This window comes from Schistocerca nitens, chromosome 8 (genome assembly GCF_023898315.1).
Source record: "Schistocerca nitens isolate TAMUIC-IGC-003100 chromosome 8, iqSchNite1.1, whole genome shotgun sequence".
In the NCBI taxonomy this organism is placed as follows: Eukaryota; Metazoa; Arthropoda; class Insecta; order Orthoptera; family Acrididae; genus Schistocerca; species Schistocerca nitens.
Genome location: NC_064621.1, coordinates 6,323,464 through 6,342,269, shown reverse-complemented (window position 1 = coordinate 6,342,269; position 18,806 = coordinate 6,323,464).

The following is an 18,806-nucleotide window of genomic DNA, read 5'->3' as shown; positions in this document are numbered from 1 at the left end:
CAGGATTTAGTCTTCCTATACTTAAGTCGGCATTGTGTCTCTTATAATTAATTTCGATGCAATTTGTGTGTTTCATCATCCATGGGAAGGTCCAAGGGATACAGTAAACATGCAGAGGTGCATCGGAATGTAAAACTGGTGACACAGGAAACGCTCAAAACATTGACTGTAAGAAGACTGTATTCTTGTACTTAAGTCGTCATTGTGTCTCTTATATTTAATTCCGATGTAATTTCTGTGTTTCATCGTAACTGTGAAGGTCCAAGGGATACAGTAAACCTGTAGAGGTGCATCGGAATGTAAAACTGGTGACACAGGAAACGCTCAAATTATAGACAGTAGGAAGACTCAGTCATCCTGTACTTAAGTCGGCATTGTGTCTCTTCTATTTAATTCCGATGCAATTTCTGTGTTTCATCGTCAATGGGAAGGTCCAAAGTATACAGTAAACCTGCAGAGGTGCATCAGAATGTAACACTGGTGACACAGGAAACGCTCAAAACATAGACAGTAGGAAGACTCAGTCTTCCTGTACTTAAGTCGGCATTGTGTCTCTTATATTTATATCAGTTGAAATTTCTGTGTTTCATCGTGAATGGGAAGGTCCAAGGGATATAGTAAACCTGCAGAGGTGCATCGGAAAGTAAAACTGATGACACAGGATACGCTCAAATCCTAGACAGTAGCAAGATTTAGTCTTCCTGTACTTAAGTCGGCATAGTGTCTCTTATATTTAATTTTGATGCAATTTGTGTGTTTCATCTCCAATGGGAAGGTCCAAGGGATACAGTAAACATGCAGAGGTGCATCGGAATGTAAAACTGGTGACACTGGAAACGCTGAAATTATAGACAGTAGGAAGACTCAGTCTTCCTGTACTTAAGACGGCATTGTGTCTCTTATATTTAATTCCGATGCAATTTCTGTGTTTCATCGTCAATGGGAAGGTCCAAGGGATACAGTAAACCTGCAGAGGTGCATCAGAATGTAAATCTGGTGGCACAGGAAACGCACAAAACATAGACAGTAGGAAGACTCAGTCTTCCTGTACTTAAGTCGGCATTGTGTCTCTTATATTTAATTCCGATGCAATTTCTGTGTTTCATCGTCAATGGGGAGATCCAAGGGATACAGTAAACCTGCAGACGTTAATCGGAATGTAAATCTAGTGATACAGGAAACGCTCAAAACATTGACTGTAAGAAGACTGATTTCTTATACTGAAGTCGGCATTGTGTCTCTTATATTTAATTCAGATGTGATTTCTGTGTTTCATCGTAACTGTGAAGGTCCAAGGGATACAGTAAACCTGTAGAGGTGCATCGGAAAGTAAAACTGATGACACAGGATACGCTCAAAACATAGACAGTAGCAAGATTTAGTCTTCCTGTACTTAAGTCGGCATAGTGTCTCTTATATTTAATTTTGATGCAATTTGTGTGTTTCATCTCCAATGGGAAGGTCCAAGGGATACAGTAAACATGCAGAGGTGCATCGGAATGTAAAACTGGTGACACAGGAAACGCTCAAATTATAGACAGTAGGAAGACTCAGTCTTCCTGTACTTAAGTCGGCATTGTGTCTCTTATATTTAATTCCGATGCAATTTCTGTGTTTCATCGTCAATGGGAAGATCCAAGGGATACAGTAAACCTGCAGACGTTAATCGGAATGTAAATCTAGTGACACAGGAAACCTTCAAACCATTGACTGTAAGAAGACTGTTTTCTTATAATGAAGTCGGCATTGTGTCTCTTATATTTAATTCCGATTTAATTGCTGTGTTTCATCGTAACTGTGAAGGTCCAAGGGATACAGTAAACCTGTAGAGGTGCATCGGAATGTAAAACTGGTGACACAGGAAACGCTCAAATTATAGACAGTAGGAAGACTCAGTCATCCTGTACTTAAGTCGGCATTGTGTCTCTTATATCTAATTCCGATGCAATTTCTGTGTTACATCGTCAGTGGGAAGGTCCAAGGGATACAGTAAATGCTGAGAGGTGCATCAGAATGTAAAACTGGTGACACAGGAAACGCTCAAAACATAGGCAGTAGGAAGACTCAGTCTTCCTGTACTTAAGTCGGCATTGTGTCCCTTATATTTAATTCCGATGCAATTTCTGTGTTTCATCGTCAATGGGAAGATCCAAGGGATACAGTAAACCTGCAGACGTTAATCGGAATGTAAGACTAGTGACACAGGAAACGCTCAAACATAGACAGTAGGAAGACTCAGTCTTCCTGTACTTAAGTCGGCATTTTGTCTCTTATATATATTTCCGATGAACTTTCTGTGTTCCATCGTAAATGGAAAGGTCCAAGGGATATAGTAAACCTGCAGAGGTGCATCGGAAAGTAAAACTGATGACACAGGATACGCTCAAAACCTAGACAGTAGCAAGATTTAGTCTTCCTGTACTTAAGTCGGCATTGTGTCTCTTATATTCAATTTTGATGCAATTTGTGTGTTTCATCTCCAATGGGAAGGTCCAAGGGATACAGTAAACATGCAGAGGTGCATCGGAATGTAAAACTGGTGACACTGGAAACGCTGAAATTATAGACAGTAGGAAGACTCAGTATTCCTGTACTTAAGTCGGCATTGTGTCTCTTATATTTAATTCCGATGCAATTTCTGTGTTTCATCGTCAATGGGAAGGTCCAAGGGATACAGTAAACCTGCAGAGGTGCATCAGAATGTAAATCTGGTGGCACAGGAAACGCAAAAAACATAGACAGTAGGAAGACTCAGTCTTCCTGTACTTAAGTCGGCATTGTGTCTCTTATTTTTAATTCCGATGCAATTTCTGTGTTTCATCGTCAATGGGAAGATCCAAGGGATACAGTAAACCTGCAGACGTTAATCGGAATGTAAATCTAGTGACACAGGAAACGCTCAAAACATTGACTGTAAGAAGACTGTTTTCTTATACTGAAGTCGGCATTGTGTCTCTTATATTTAATTCCGATTTAATTTCTGTGTTTCATCGTAACTGTGAAGGTCCAAGGGATACAGTAAACCTGTAGAGGTGCATCGGAATGTAAAACTGGTGACACAGGAAACGCTCAAAACATAGACAGTAGGAAGACTCAGTCTTCCTGTACTTAAGTCGGCATTGTGTCTCTTATATTTAATTCCGTTGCAATTTCTGTGTTTCATCGTCAATGGGAAGGTCCAAGGGATACAGTAAACCGGCAGAGGTGCATCAGAATGTAAAACTGGTAACAAAGGAAACGCTCAAAACATAGACAGTAGGAAGACTCAGTCTTCCTGTACTTAAGTCGGCATTGTGTCTCTTATATTTAATTCCGATGCAATTTCTGTGTTTCATCGTCAATGGGAAGATCCAAGGGATACAGTAAAACTGCAGACGTTAATCGGAATGTAAAACTAGTGACACAGGAAACGCTCAAACATAGACAGTAGGAAGACTCAGTCGTCCCGTACTTAAGTCGGCATTGTGTCTCTTATATATAATTCCGATGCAATTTCTGTGTTTCATCGTCAATGGGAAGGTCAAAGGGATACAGTAAACCTGCAGAGGTGCATCGGAATGTAAAACTAGTGACACAGGAAACGCTCAAAACATAGACAGCAGGAAGACTCAGTCTTCCTGTACTTAAGTCGGCTTTGTGTCTCTTACATTTAATTCCGTTGCAATTTCTGTGTTTCATCGTCAATGGGAAAGTCCAAGCGATACAGTAAACCTGCAGAGGTGCATCGGAATGTAAAACTGGTGACACAGGAAACGCTCAAAACATAGACAGTAGGAAGACTCAGTCTTTCTGTACTTAAGTTGGCATTGTGTCTCTTATGTTTAATTCCGATGCAATTTCTGTGTTTCATCGTCAATGGGAAGGGCCAAGGGGTACAGTAAACCTGCAGAGGTGCATCAGAATGTAAAAATGGTGACACAGGAAACGCTCACAACATAGACGGTAGGAAGACTCAGTCTTCCTGTACTTAAGTCGGCATTGTGTCTCTTATATTTAATTCCGATGCTATTTCTGTGTTTCATCGTCAATGGGAAGGTCCAAGGGATACAGTAAACCTGCAGAGGTGCAACGGAATGTATAACTAGTGACACAGGAAACGCTCAAAACATAGACAGTAGGAAGACTCAGTCTTCCTGTACATAAGTCGGCATTGTGTCTCTTATATTTATTTCCGATGAAATTTCTGTGTTTCATCTTGAATGGGAAGGTCCAAGGGATATAGTAAACCTGCAGAGGTGCATCAGAAAGTAAAACTGATGACATAGGATTCGCTCAAAACATAGACAGTAGCAGGATTTAGTCTTCCTATACTTAAGTCGGCATTGTGTCTCTTATAATTAATTTCGATGCAATTTGTGTGTTTCATCATCCATGGGAAGGTCCAAGGGATACAGTAAACATGCAGAGGTGCATCGGAATGTAAAACTGGTGACACAGGAAACGCTCAAAACATTGACTGTAAGAAGACTGTATTCTTGTACTTAAGTCGTCATTGTGTCTCTTATATTTAATTCCGATGTAATTTCTGTGTTTCATCGTAACTGTGAAGGTCCAAGGGATACAGTAAACCTGTAGAGGTGCATCGGAATGTAAAACTGGTGACACAGGAAACGCTCAAATTATAGACAGTAGGAAGACTCAGTCATCCTGTACTTAAGTCGGCATTGTGTCTCTTCTATTTAATTCCGATGCAATTTCCGTGTTTCATCGTCAATGGGAAGGTCCAAAGTATACAGTAAACCTGCAGAGGTGCATCAGAATGTAACACTGGTGACACAGGAAACGCTCAAAACATAGACAGTAGGAAGACTCAGTCTTCCTGTACTTAAGTCGGCATTGTGTCTCTTATATTTATATCAGTTGAAATTTCTGTGTTTCATCGTGAATGGGAAGGTCCAAGGGATATAGTAAACCTGCAGAGGTGCATCGGAAAGTAAAACTGATGACACAGGATACGCTCAAATCCTAGACAGTAGCAAGATTTAGTCTTCCTGTACTTAAGTCGGCATAGTGTCTCTTATATTTAATTTTGATGCAATTTGTGTGTTTCATCTCCAATGGGAAGGTCCAAGGGATACAGTAAACATGCAGAGGTGCATCGGAATGTAAAACTGGTGACACTGGAAACGCTGAAATTATAGACAGTAGGAAGACTCAGTCTTCCTGTACTTAAGACGGCATTGTGTCTCTTATATTTAATTCCGATGCAATTTCTGTGTTTCATCGTCAATGGGAAGGTCCAAGGGATACAGTAAACCTGCAGAGGTGCATCAGAATGTAAATCTGGTGGCACAGGAAACGCACAAAACATAGACAGTAGGAAGACTCAGTCTTCCTGTACTTAAGTCGGCATTGTGTCTCTTATATTTAATTCCGATGCAATTTCTGTGTTTCATCGTCAATGGGGAGATCCAAGGGATACAGTAAACCTGCAGACGCTAATCGGAATGTAAATCTAGTGATACAGGAAACGCTCAAAACATTGACTGTAAGAAGACTGATTTCTTATACTGAAGTCGGCATTGTGTCTCTTATATTTAATTCAGATGTGATTTCTGTGTTTCATCGTAACTGTGAAGGTCCAAGGGATACAGTAAACCTGTAGAGGTGCATCGGAAAGTAAAACTGATGACACAGGATACGCTCAAAACATAGACAGTAGCAAGATTTAGTCTTCCTGTACTTAAGTCGGCATAGTGTCTCTTATATTTAATTTTGATGCAATTTGTGTGTTTCATCTCCAATGGGAAGGTCCAAGGGATACAGTAAACATGCAGAGGTGCATCGGAATGTAAAACTGGTGACACAGGAAACGCTCAAATTATAGACAGTAGGAAGACTCAGTCTTCCTGTACTTAAGTCGGCATTGTGTCTCTTATATTTAATTCCGATGCAATTTCTGTGTTTCATCGTCAATGGGAAGATCCAAGGGATACAGTAAACCTGCAGACGTTAATCGGAATGTAAATCTAGTGACACAGGAAACCTTCAAACCATTGACTGTAAGAAGACTGTTTTCTTATAATGAAGTCGGCATTGTGTCTCTTATATTTAATTCCGATTTAATTGCTGTGTTTCATCGTAACTGTGAAGGTCCAAGGGATACAGTAAACCTGTAGAGGTGCATCGGAATGTAAAACTGGTGACACAGGAAACGCTCAAATTATAGACAGTAGGAAGACTCAGTCATCCTGTACTTAAGTCGGCATTGTGTCTCTTATATCTAATTCCGATGCAATTTCTGTGTTACATCGTCAGTGGGAAGGTCCAAGGGATACAGTAAATCCTGAGAGGTGCATCAGAATGTAAAACTGGTGACACAGGAAACGCTCAAAACATAGGCAGTAGTAAGACTCAGTCTTCCTGTACTTAAGTCGGCATTGTGTCCCTTATATTTAATTCCGATGCAATTTCTGTGTTTCATCGTCAATGGGAAGATCCAAGGGATACAGTAAACCTGCAGACGTTAATCGGAATGTAAGACTAGTGACACAGGAAACGCTCAAACATAGACAGTAGGAAGACTCAGTCGTCCCGTACTTAAGTCGGCATTGTGTCTCTTATATATAATTCCGATGCAATTTCTGTGTTTCATCGTCAATGGGAAGGTCCAAGGGATACAGTAAACCTGCAGAGGTGCATCGGAATGTAAAACTAGTGACACAGGAAACGCTCAAAACATAGACAGCAGGAAGACTCAGTCTTCCTGTACTTAAGTCAGCATTGTGTCTCTTACATTTAATTCCGTTGCAATTTCTGTGTTTCATCGTCAATGGGAAAGTCCAAGCGATACAGTAAACCTGCAGAGGTGCATCGGAATGTAAAACTGGTGACACAGGAAACGCTCAAAACATAGACAGTAGGAAGACTCAGTCTCTCTGTACTTAAGTTGGCATTGTGTCTCTTATATTTAATTCCGATGCAATTTCTGTGTTTCATCGTCAATGGGAAGGTCCAAGGGATACACTAAACCTGCAGAGGTGCAACGGAATGTAACACTGGTGACACAGGAAACGCTCAAAACATAGACAGTAGCAGGATATAGTCTTCCTGTACTTAAGTCGGCATTGTGTCTCTTATAATTAATTTCGATGCAATTTGTGTGTTTCATCATCCATGGGAAGGTCCAAGGGATACAGTAAACATGCAGAGGTGCATCGGAATGTAACACTGGTGACACAGGAAACGCTCAAAACATAGACAGTAGGAAGACTCAGTCTTCCTGTACTTAAGTCGGCATTGTGTCTCTTATATTTAATTCCGATGCAATTTCTGTGTTTCATCGTCAATGGGAAGGGCCAAGTGGTACAGTAAACCTGCAGAGGTGCATCAGAAAGTAAAAATGGTGACACAGGAAACGCTCGTAACATAGACAGTAGGAAGACTCCGTCTTCCTGTACTTAAGTCGGCATTGTGTCTCTTATATTTAATTCCGATGCAATTTCTGTGTTTCATCGTCAATGGGAAGGTCCAAGGGATACAGTAAACCTGCAGAGGTGCAACGGAATGTATAACTAGTGACAAAGGAAACGCTCAAAACATAGACAGTAGGAAGACTCAGTCTTCCTGTACATAAGTCGGCATTGTGTCTCTTATATTTATTTCCGATGAAATTTCTGTGTTTCATCTTGAATGGGAAGGTCCAAGGGATATAGTAAACCTGCAGAGGTGCATCAGAAAGTAAAACTGATGACATAGGATACGCTCAAAACATAGACAGTAGCAAGATTTAGTCTTCCTGTACTTAAGTCGGCATTGTGTCTCTTATAATTAATTTCGATGCAATTTGTGTGTTTCATCATCCATGGGAAGGTCCAAGGGTTACAGTAAACATGCAGAGGTGCATCGGAATGTAAAACTGGTGACACAGGAAACGCTCAAAACATTGACTGTAAGAAGACTGTTTTCTTGTACTTAAGTCGTCATTGTGTCTCTTATATTTAAGTCCGATGTAATTTCTGTGTTACATCGTAACTGTGAAGGTCCAAGGGATACAGTAAACCTGTAGAGGTGCATCGGAATGTAAAACTGGTGACACAGGAAACGCTCAAATTATAGACAGTAGGAAGACTCAGTCATCCTGTACTTAAGTCGGCATTGTGTCTCTTCTATTTAATTCCGATGCAATTTCTGTGTTTCATCGTCAATGGGAAGGTCCAAAGCATACAGTAAACCTGCAGAGGTGCATCAGAATGTAACACTGGTGACACAGGAAACGCTCAAAACATAGGCAGTAGGAAGACTCAGTCTTCCTGTACTTAAGTCGGCATTGTGTCCCTTATATTTAATTCCGATGCAATTTCTGTGTTTCATCGTCAATGGGAAGATCCAAGGGATACAGTAAACCTGCAGACGTTAATCGGAATGTAAGACTAGTGACACAGGAAACGCTCAAACATAGACAGTAGGAAGACTCAGTCTTCCTGTACTTAAGTCGGCATTTTGTCTCTTATATATATTTCCGATGAACTTTCTGTGTTCCATCGTAAATGGAAAGGTCCAAGGGATATAGTAAACCTGCAGAGGTGCATCGGAAAGTAAAACTGATGACACAGGATACGCTCAAAACCTAGACAGTAGCAAGATTTAGTCTTCCTGTACTTAAGTCGGCATTGTGTCTCTTATATTCAATTTTGATGCAATTTGTGTGTTTCATCTCCAATGGGAAGGTCCAAGGGATACAGTAAACATGCAGAGGTGCATCGGAATGTAAAACTGGTGACACTGGAAACGCTGAAATTATAGACAGTAGGAAGACTCAGTATTCCTGTACTTAAGTCGGCATTGTGTCTCTTATATTTAATTCCGATGCAATTTCTGTGTTTCATCGTCAATGGGAAGGTCCAAGGGATACAGTAAACCTGCAGAGGTGCATCAGAATGTAAATCTGGTGGCACAGGAAACGCAAAAAACATAGACAGTAGGAAGACTCAGTCTTCCTGTACTTAAGTCGGCATTGTGTCTCTTATTTTTAATTCCGATGCAATTTCTGTGTTTCATCGTCAATGGGAAGATCCAAGGGATACAGTAAACCTGCAGACGTTAATCGGAATGTAAATCTAGTGACACAGGAAACGCTCAAAACATTGACTGTAAGAAGACTGTTTTCTTATACTGAAGTCGGCATTGTGTCTCTTATATTTAATTCCGATTTAATTTCTGTGTTTCATCGTAACTGTGAAGGTCCAAGGGATACAGTAAACCTGTAGAGGTGCATCGGAATGTAAAACTGGTGACACAGGAAACGCTCAAAACATAGACAGTAGGAAGACTCAGTCTTCCTGTACTTAAGTCGGCATTGTGTCTCTTATATTTAATTCCGTTGCAATTTCTGTGTTTCATCGTCAATGGGAAGGTCCAAGGGATACAGTAAACCGGCAGAGGTGCATCAGAATGTAAAACTGGTAACAAAGGAAACGCTCAAAACATAGACAGTAGGAAGACTCAGTCTTCCTGTACTTAAGTCGGCATTGTGTCTCTTATATTTAATTCCGATGCAATTTCTGTGTTTCATCGTCAATGGGAAGATCCAAGGGATACAGTAAAACTGCAGACGTTAATCGGAATGTAAAACTAGTGACACAGGAAACGCTCAAACATAGACAGTAGGAAGACTCAGTCGTCCCGTACTTAAGTCGGCATTGTGTCTCTTATATATAATTCCGATGCAATTTCTGTGTTTCATCGTCAATGGGAAGGTCAAAGGGATACAGTAAACCTGCAGAGGTGCATCGGAATGTAAAACTAGTGACACAGGAAACGCTCAAAACATAGACAGCAGGAAGACTCAGTCTTCCTGTACTTAAGTCGGCTTTGTGTCTCTTACATTTAATTCCGTTGCAATTTCTGTGTTTCATCGTCAATGGGAAAGTCCAAGCGATACAGTAAACCTGCAGAGGTGCATCGGAATGTAAAACTGGTGACACAGGAAACGCTCAAAACATAGACAGTAGGAAGACTCAGTCTTTCTGTACTTAAGTTGGCATTGTGTCTCTTATGTTTAATTCCGATGCAATTTCTGTGTTTCATCGTCAATGGGAAGGGCCAAGGGGTACAGTAAACCTGCAGAGGTGCATCAGAATGTAAAAATGGTGACACAGGAAACGCTCACAACATAGACGGTAGGAAGACTCAGTCTTCCTGTACTTAAGTCGGCATTGTGTCTCTTATATTTAATTCCGATGCTATTTCTGTGTTTCATCGTCAATGGGAAGGTCCAAGGGATACAGTAAACCTGCAGAGGTGCAACGGAATGTATAACTAGTGACACAGGAAACGCTCAAAACATAGACAGTAGGAAGACTCAGTCTTCCTGTACATAAGTCGGCATTGTGTCTCTTATATTTATTTCCGATGAAATTTCTGTGTTTCATCTTGAATGGGAAGGTCCAAGGGATATAGTAAACCTGCAGAGGTGCATCAGAAAGTAAAACTGATGACATAGGATTCGCTCAAAACATAGACAGTAGCAGGATTTAGTCTTCCTATACTTAAGTCGGCATTGTGTCTCTTATAATTAATTTCGATGCAATTTGTGTGTTTCATCATCCATGGGAAGGTCCAAGGGATACAGTAAACATGCAGAGGTGCATCGGAATGTAAAACTGGTGACACAGGAAACGCTCAAAACATTGACTGTAAGAAGACTGTATTCTTGTACTTAAGTCGTCATTGTGTCTCTTATATTTAATTCCGATGTAATTTCTGTGTTTCATCGTAACTGTGAAGGTCCAAGGGATACAGTAAACCTGTAGAGGTGCATCGGAATGTAAAACTGGTGACACAGGAAACGCTCAAATTATAGACAGTAGGAAGACTCAGTCATCCTGTACTTAAGTCGGCATTGTGTCTCTTCTATTTAATTCCGATGCAATTTCCGTGTTTCATCGTCAATGGGAAGGTCCAAAGTATACAGTAAACCTGCAGAGGTGCATCAGAATGTAACACTGGTGACACAGGAAACGCTCAAAACATAGACAGTAGGAAGACTCAGTCTTCCTGTACTTAAGTCGGCATTGTGTCTCTTATATTTATATCAGTTGAAATTTCTGTGTTTCATCGTGAATGGGAAGGTCCAAGGGATATAGTAAACCTGCAGAGGTGCATCGGAAAGTAAAACTGATGACACAGGATACGCTCAAATCCTAGACAGTAGCAAGATTTAGTCTTCCTGTACTTAAGTCGGCATAGTGTCTCTTATATTTAATTTTGATGCAATTTGTGTGTTTCATCTCCAATGGGAAGGTCCAAGGGATACAGTAAACATGCAGAGGTGCATCGGAATGTAAAACTGGTGACACTGGAAACGCTGAAATTATAGACAGTAGGAAGACTCAGTCTTCCTGTACTTAAGACGGCATTGTGTCTCTTATATTTAATTCCGATGCAATTTCTGTGTTTCATCGTCAATGGGAAGGTCCAAGGGATACAGTAAACCTGCAGAGGTGCATCAGAATGTAAATCTGGTGGCACAGGAAACGCACAAAACATAGACAGTAGGAAGACTCAGTCTTCCTGTACTTAAGTCGGCATTGTGTCTCTTATATTTAATTCCGATGCAATTTCTGTGTTTCATCGTCAATGGGGAGATCCAAGGGATACAGTAAACCTGCAGACGCTAATCGGAATGTAAATCTAGTGATACAGGAAACGCTCAAAACATTGACTGTAAGAAGACTGATTTCTTATACTGAAGTCGGCATTGTGTCTCTTATATTTAATTCAGATGTGATTTCTGTGTTTCATCGTAACTGTGAAGGTCCAAGGGATACAGTAAACCTGTAGAGGTGCATCGGAAAGTAAAACTGATGACACAGGATACGCTCAAAACATAGACAGTAGCAAGATTTAGTCTTCCTGTACTTAAGTCGGCATAGTGTCTCTTATATTTAATTTTGATGCAATTTGTGTGTTTCATCTCCAATGGGAAGGTCCAAGGGATACAGTAAACATGCAGAGGTGCATCGGAATGTAAAACTGGTGACACAGGAAACGCTCAAATTATAGACAGTAGGAAGACTCAGTCTTCCTGTACTTAAGTCGGCATTGTGTCTCTTATATTTAATTCCGATGCAATTTCTGTGTTTCATCGTCAATGGGAAGATCCAAGGGATACAGTAAACCTGCAGACGTTAATCGGAATGTAAATCTAGTGACACAGGAAACCTTCAAACCATTGACTGTAAGAAGACTGTTTTCTTATAATGAAGTCGGCATTGTGTCTCTTATATTTAATTCCGATTTAATTGCTGTGTTTCATCGTAACTGTGAAGGTCCAAGGGATACAGTAAACCTGTAGAGGTGCATCGGAATGTAAAACTGGTGACACAGGAAACGCTCAAATTATAGACAGTAGGAAGACTCAGTCATCCTGTACTTAAGTCGGCATTGTGTCTCTTATATCTAATTCCGATGCAATTTCTGTGTTACATCGTCAGTGGGAAGGTCCAAGGGATACAGTAAATCCTGAGAGGTGCATCAGAATGTAAAACTGGTGACACAGGAAACGCTCAAAACATAGGCAGTAGTAAGACTCAGTCTTCCTGTACTTAAGTCGGCATTGTGTCCCTTATATTTAATTCCGATGCAATTTCTGTGTTTCATCGTCAATGGGAAGATCCAAGGGATACAGTAAACCTGCAGACGTTAATCGGAATGTAAGACTAGTGACACAGGAAACGCTCAAACATAGACAGTAGGAAGACTCAGTCGTCCCGTACTTAAGTCGGCATTGTGTCTCTTATATATAATTCCGATGCAATTTCTGTGTTTCATCGTCAATGGGAAGGTCCAAGGGATACAGTAAACCTGCAGAGGTGCATCGGAATGTAAAACTAGTGACACAGGAAACGCTCAAAACATAGACAGCAGGAAGACTCAGTCTTCCTGTACTTAAGTCAGCATTGTGTCTCTTACATTTAATTCCGTTGCAATTTCTGTGTTTCATCGTCAATGGGAAAGTCCAAGCGATACAGTAAACCTGCAGAGGTGCATCGGAATGTAAAACTGGTGACACAGGAAACGCTCAAAACATAGACAGTAGGAAGACTCAGTCTCTCTGTACTTAAGTTGGCATTGTGTCTCTTATATTTAATTCCGATGCAATTTCTGTGTTTCATCGTCAATGGGAAGGTCCAAGGGATACACTAAACCTGCAGAGGTGCAACGGAATGTAACACTGGTGACACAGGAAACGCTCAAAACATAGACAGTAGCAGGATATAGTCTTCCTGTACTTAAGTCGGCATTGTGTCTCTTATAATTAATTTCGATGCAATTTGTGTGTTTCATCATCCATGGGAAGGTCCAAGGGATACAGTAAACATGCAGAGGTGCATCGGAATGTAACACTGGTGACACAGGAAACGCTCAAAACATAGACAGTAGGAAGACTCAGTCTTCCTGTACTTAAGTCGGCATTGTGTCTCTTATATTTAATTCCGATGCAATTTCTGTGTTTCATCGTCAATGGGAAGGGCCAAGTGGTACAGTAAACCTGCAGAGGTGCATCAGAAAGTAAAAATGGTGACACAGGAAACGCTCGTAACATAGACAGTAGGAAGACTCCGTCTTCCTGTACTTAAGTCGGCATTGTGTCTCTTATATTTAATTCCGATGCAATTTCTGTGTTTCATCGTCAATGGGAAGGTCCAAGGGATACAGTAAACCTGCAGAGGTGCAACGGAATGTATAACTAGTGACAAAGGAAACGCTCAAAACATAGACAGTAGGAAGACTCAGTCTTCCTGTACATAAGTCGGCATTGTGTCTCTTATATTTATTTCCGATGAAATTTCTGTGTTTCATCTTGAATGGGAAGGTCCAAGGGATATAGTAAACCTGCAGAGGTGCATCAGAAAGTAAAACTGATGACATAGGATACGCTCAAAACATAGACAGTAGCAAGATTTAGTCTTCCTGTACTTAAGTCGGCATTGTGTCTCTTATAATTAATTTCGATGCAATTTGTGTGTTTCATCATCCATGGGAAGGTCCAAGGGTTACAGTAAACATGCAGAGGTGCATCGGAATGTAAAACTGGTGACACAGGAAACGCTCAAAACATTGACTGTAAGAAGACTGTTTTCTTGTACTTAAGTCGTCATTGTGTCTCTTATATTTAAGTCCGATGTAATTTCTGTGTTACATCGTAACTGTGAAGGTCCAAGGGATACAGTAAACCTGTAGAGGTGCATCGGAATGTAAAACTGGTGACACAGGAAACGCTCAAATTATAGACAGTAGGAAGACTCAGTCATCCTGTACTTAAGTCGGCATTGTGTCTCTTCTATTTAATTCCGATGCAATTTCTGTGTTTCATCGTCAATGGGAAGGTCCAAAGCATACAGTAAACCTGCAGAGGTGCATCAGAATGTAACACTGGTGACACAGGAAACGCTCAAAACATAGACAGTAGGAAGACTCAATCTTCCTGTACTTAAGTCGGCATTGTGTCTCTTATATTTAATTCCGATGCAATTTCTGAGTTTCACCGTCAATGGGAAGGTCCAAGTGATGCAGTAAACCTGCAGAGGTGCATCGGAATGTAAAACTAGTGACACAGGAAACGCTCAAAACATAGACAGTAGGAAGACTCAGTCTTCCTGTACTTAAGTCGGCATTGGGTCTCTTATATTTAATTCCGATGCAATTTCTGTGTTCCATCGTCAATGGGAAGGGCCAAGTGGTACAGTAAACCTGCCGAGGTGCATCAGAAAGTAAAAATGGTGACACAGGAAACGCTCACAACATAGACAGTAGGAAGACTCAGTCTTCCTGTACTTAAGTCGGCATTGTGTCTCTTATATTTAATTCAGATGCAATTTCTCTGTTTCATCGTCAATGGGAAGGTCCAAGGGTTACAGTAAACCTGCAGAGGTGCATCGGAATGTAAAACTCGTGACACAGGAAACGCTCAAAACATAGTACATAAGTCGGCATTGTGTCTCTTATATTTATTTCCGATGAAATTACTGTGTTTCATCGTGAATGGGAAGGTCCAAGGGATATAGTAAACCTGCAGAGGTGCATCGGAAAGTAAAACTGATGACACAGGATACGCTCAAAACATAGACAGTAGCAGGATTTAGTCTTCCTGTACTGATGTCGGCATTGTGTCTCTTATATTTAATTTCGATGCATTTTGTGGGTTTCATCGCCAATGGGAAGGTCCAAGGCATACAGTAAACATGCAGAGGTGCATCGGAATGTAAAACTGGTGACACAGGAAACGCTCAAAACATTGACTGTAAGAAGACTGTTTTCTTGTACTTAAGTCGTCATTGTGTCTCTTATATTTAATTCCGATGTAATTTCTGTGTTTCATCGTAACTGTGAAGGTCCAAGTGATGCAATAAACCTGCAGAGGTGCATCGGAATGTAAAACTAGTGACACAGGAAACGCTCAAAACGTAGACAGTAGGAAGACTCAGTCTTCCTGTACTTAAGTCGGCATTGTGTCTTTTATATTTAATTCTGATGCAATTTCTGTGTTTCATCGTCAATGGGAAGGGCCAAGTGGTACAGTAAACCTGCAGAGGTGCATCAGAATATAAAAATGGTGACACAGGAAACGCTCAAAACATAGACAGTAGGAAGACTCAGTCTTCCTGTACTTAAGCCGGCATCGTGTCTCTTATATTTAATTTCGATGCAATTTCTGTGTTTCATCGTCAGTGGGAAGGTCCAAGGGATACAGTAATCCTGCAGAGTTGCATCAGAATGTAAAACTGTTGACACAGGAAACGCTCAAAACATAGACAGTAGGAAGATTCAGTCTTCCTGTACTTAAGCCGGCATCGTGTCTCTTATATTTAATTCCGATGCAATTTCTCTGTTTCATCGTCAATGGGAAGGTCCAAGGGTTACAGTAAACCTGCAGAGGTGCATCGGAATGTAAAACTCGTGACACAGGAAACGCTCAAAACATAGACAGTAGGAAGACTAAGTCTTCCTGTACATAAGTCGGCATTGTGTCTCTTATATTTATTTCCGATGAAATTTCTGTGTTTCATCGTGAATGGGAAGGTCCAAGGGATATAGTAAACCTGCAGAGGTGCATCGGAAAGTAAAACTGATGACACAGGATACGCTCAAAACATAGACAGTAGCAGGATTTAGTCTTCCTGTACTGATGTCGGCATTGTGTCTCTTATATTTAATTTCGATGCATTTTGTGTGTTTCATCGCCAATGGGAAGGTCCAAGGGATACAGTAAACATGCAGAGGTGCATCGCAATGTAAAACTGGTGACACAGGAAACGCTCAAAACATTGACTGTAAGAAGACTGTTTTCTTGTACTTAAGTCGTCATTGTGTCTCTTATATTTAATTCCGATGTAATTTCTGTGTTTCATCGTAACTGTGAAGGTCCAAGTGATGCAATAAACCTGCAGAGTTGCATCGGAATGTAAAACTAGTGACACAGGAAACGCTCAAAACGTAGACAGTAGGAAGACTCAGTCTTCCTGTTCTTAAGTCGGCATTGTGTCTCTTATATTTAATTCCGATGCAATTTCTGTGTTTCATCGTCAATGGGAAGGGCCAAGTGGTACAGTAAACCTGCAGAGGTGCATCAGAATATAAAAATGGTGACACAGGAAACGCTCACAACATAGACAGTTGGAAGACTCCGTCTACATGTACTTAAGTCGGCATTGTGTCTCTTATATATTTATTTCCGATGAAATTTCTGTGTTTCATCGTGAATGGGAAGGTCCAAGGGATATAGTAAACCTGCAGAGGTGCATCACAAAGTAAAACTGATGACACAGGATACGCTCAAAGCATAGACAGTAGCAGGATTTAGTCTTACTGTACTGAAGTCGGCATTGTGTCTCTTATATTTAATTTCGATGCAATTTGTGTGTTTCATCGCCAATGGGAAGGTCCAAGGGATACAGTAAACATGCAGAGGTCCATTGGAATGTAAAACTGGTGACACAGGAAACGCTCAAAACATAGACAGTAGGAAGACTCAGTCTTCCTGTACTTAAGCCGGCATCGTGTCTCTTATATTTAATTCCGATGCAATTTCTCTGTTTTATCGTCAATGGGAAGGTCCAAGGGTTACAGTAAACCTGCAGAGGTGCATCGGAATGTAAAACTCGTGACACAGGAAACGCTCAAAACATAGGCAGTAGGAAGACTCAGTCTTCCTGTACTTTAGTCGGCATTGTGTCTCTTATATTTATTTCCGATGAAATTTCTGTGTTTCATCGTGAATGGGAAGGTCCAAGGGATATAGTAAACCTGCAGAGGTGCATCGGAAAGTAAAACTGATGACACAGAAAACGCTCAAACATAGACAGTAGGAAGACTTAGTCTTCCTGTACTTAAGTCGGCATTGTGTCTCTTATATTTAATTCCGATGCAATTTCTGAGTTACATCGTCAATGGGAAGGTCCAAGGGATACAGTAAACCTGCAGAGGTGCATCAGAATGTAAAACTGGTGACACAGGAAACGCTCAAAACATAGACAGTAGGAAGACTCAGTCTTCCTGTACTTAAGTCGGCATTGTGTCTCTTATATTTAATTCCGATGCAATTTCTGTGATTCATCGTCAATGGGAAGATCCAAGTGATACAGTAAACCTGCAGAGGTGCATCGGAATGTAAAACTAGCGACACAGGAAACGCTCAAAACATAGACATTAGGAAGACTCAGTCTTCCTGTACTTAAGCCGGCATCGTGTCTCTTATATTTAATTCCGATGCAATTTCTCTGTTTCATCGTCAATGGGAAGGTCCAAGGGATACAGTAAACCTGCAGACGTTAATCGGAATGTAAAACTAGTGACACAGGAAACGCTCAAACATAGACAGTAGGAAGACTCAGTCGTCCCGTACTTAAGTCGGCATTGTGTCTCTTATATATAATTCCGATGCAATTTCTGTGTTTCATCGTCAATGGGAAGGTCCAAGGGATACAGTAAACCTGCAGAGGTGCATCGGAATGTAAAACTAGTGACACAGGAAACGCTCAAATCATAGACAGCAGGAAGACTCAGTCTTCCTGTACTTAAGTCGGCATTGTGTCTCTTAATTTAATTCCGATGCAATTTCTGTGTTTCATCGTCAATGGGAAAGTCCAAGGGTTACAGTAAACCTGCAGAGGTGCATCGGAAAGTAAAACTGGTGACACAGGAAACGCTCAAAACATAGACAGTAGGAAGACTCAGTCTTTCTGTACTTAAGTCGGCATTGTGTCTCTTATATTTAATTCCGATGCAATTTCTGTGTTTCATCGTCAATGGGAAGGGCCAAGGGGTACAGAAAACCTGCAGAGGTGCATCAGAATGTAAAAATGGTGACACAGGAGACGCTCATAAAATAGACAGTAGGAAGACTCAGTCTTCCTGTACTTAAGTCGGCATTGTGTCTCTTATATTTAATTCCGATGCAATTTCTGTGTTTCATCGTCAATGGGAAGGTCCAAGGGATACAGTAAACCTGCAGAGGTGCAACGGAATGTATAACTAGTGACACAGGAAACGCTCAAAACATAGACAGTAGGAAGGTTCAAATGGTTCAAATGCCTCTGAGCACTATGGGACTCAACTGCTGTGGTCATAAGTCCCCTAGAACTTAGAACTACTTAAACCTAACTAACCTAAGGACAGCACACAACACCCAGCCATCACGAGGCAGAGAAAATCCCTGACCCCGCCGGGAATCGAACCCGGGAACCCGGGCGTGGGAAGCGAGAACGCTACCGCACGACCACGAGATGCGGGCAGACAGTAGGAAGACTCAGTCTTCCTGTACATAAGTCGGCATTGTGTCTCTTATATTTATTTCCGATGAA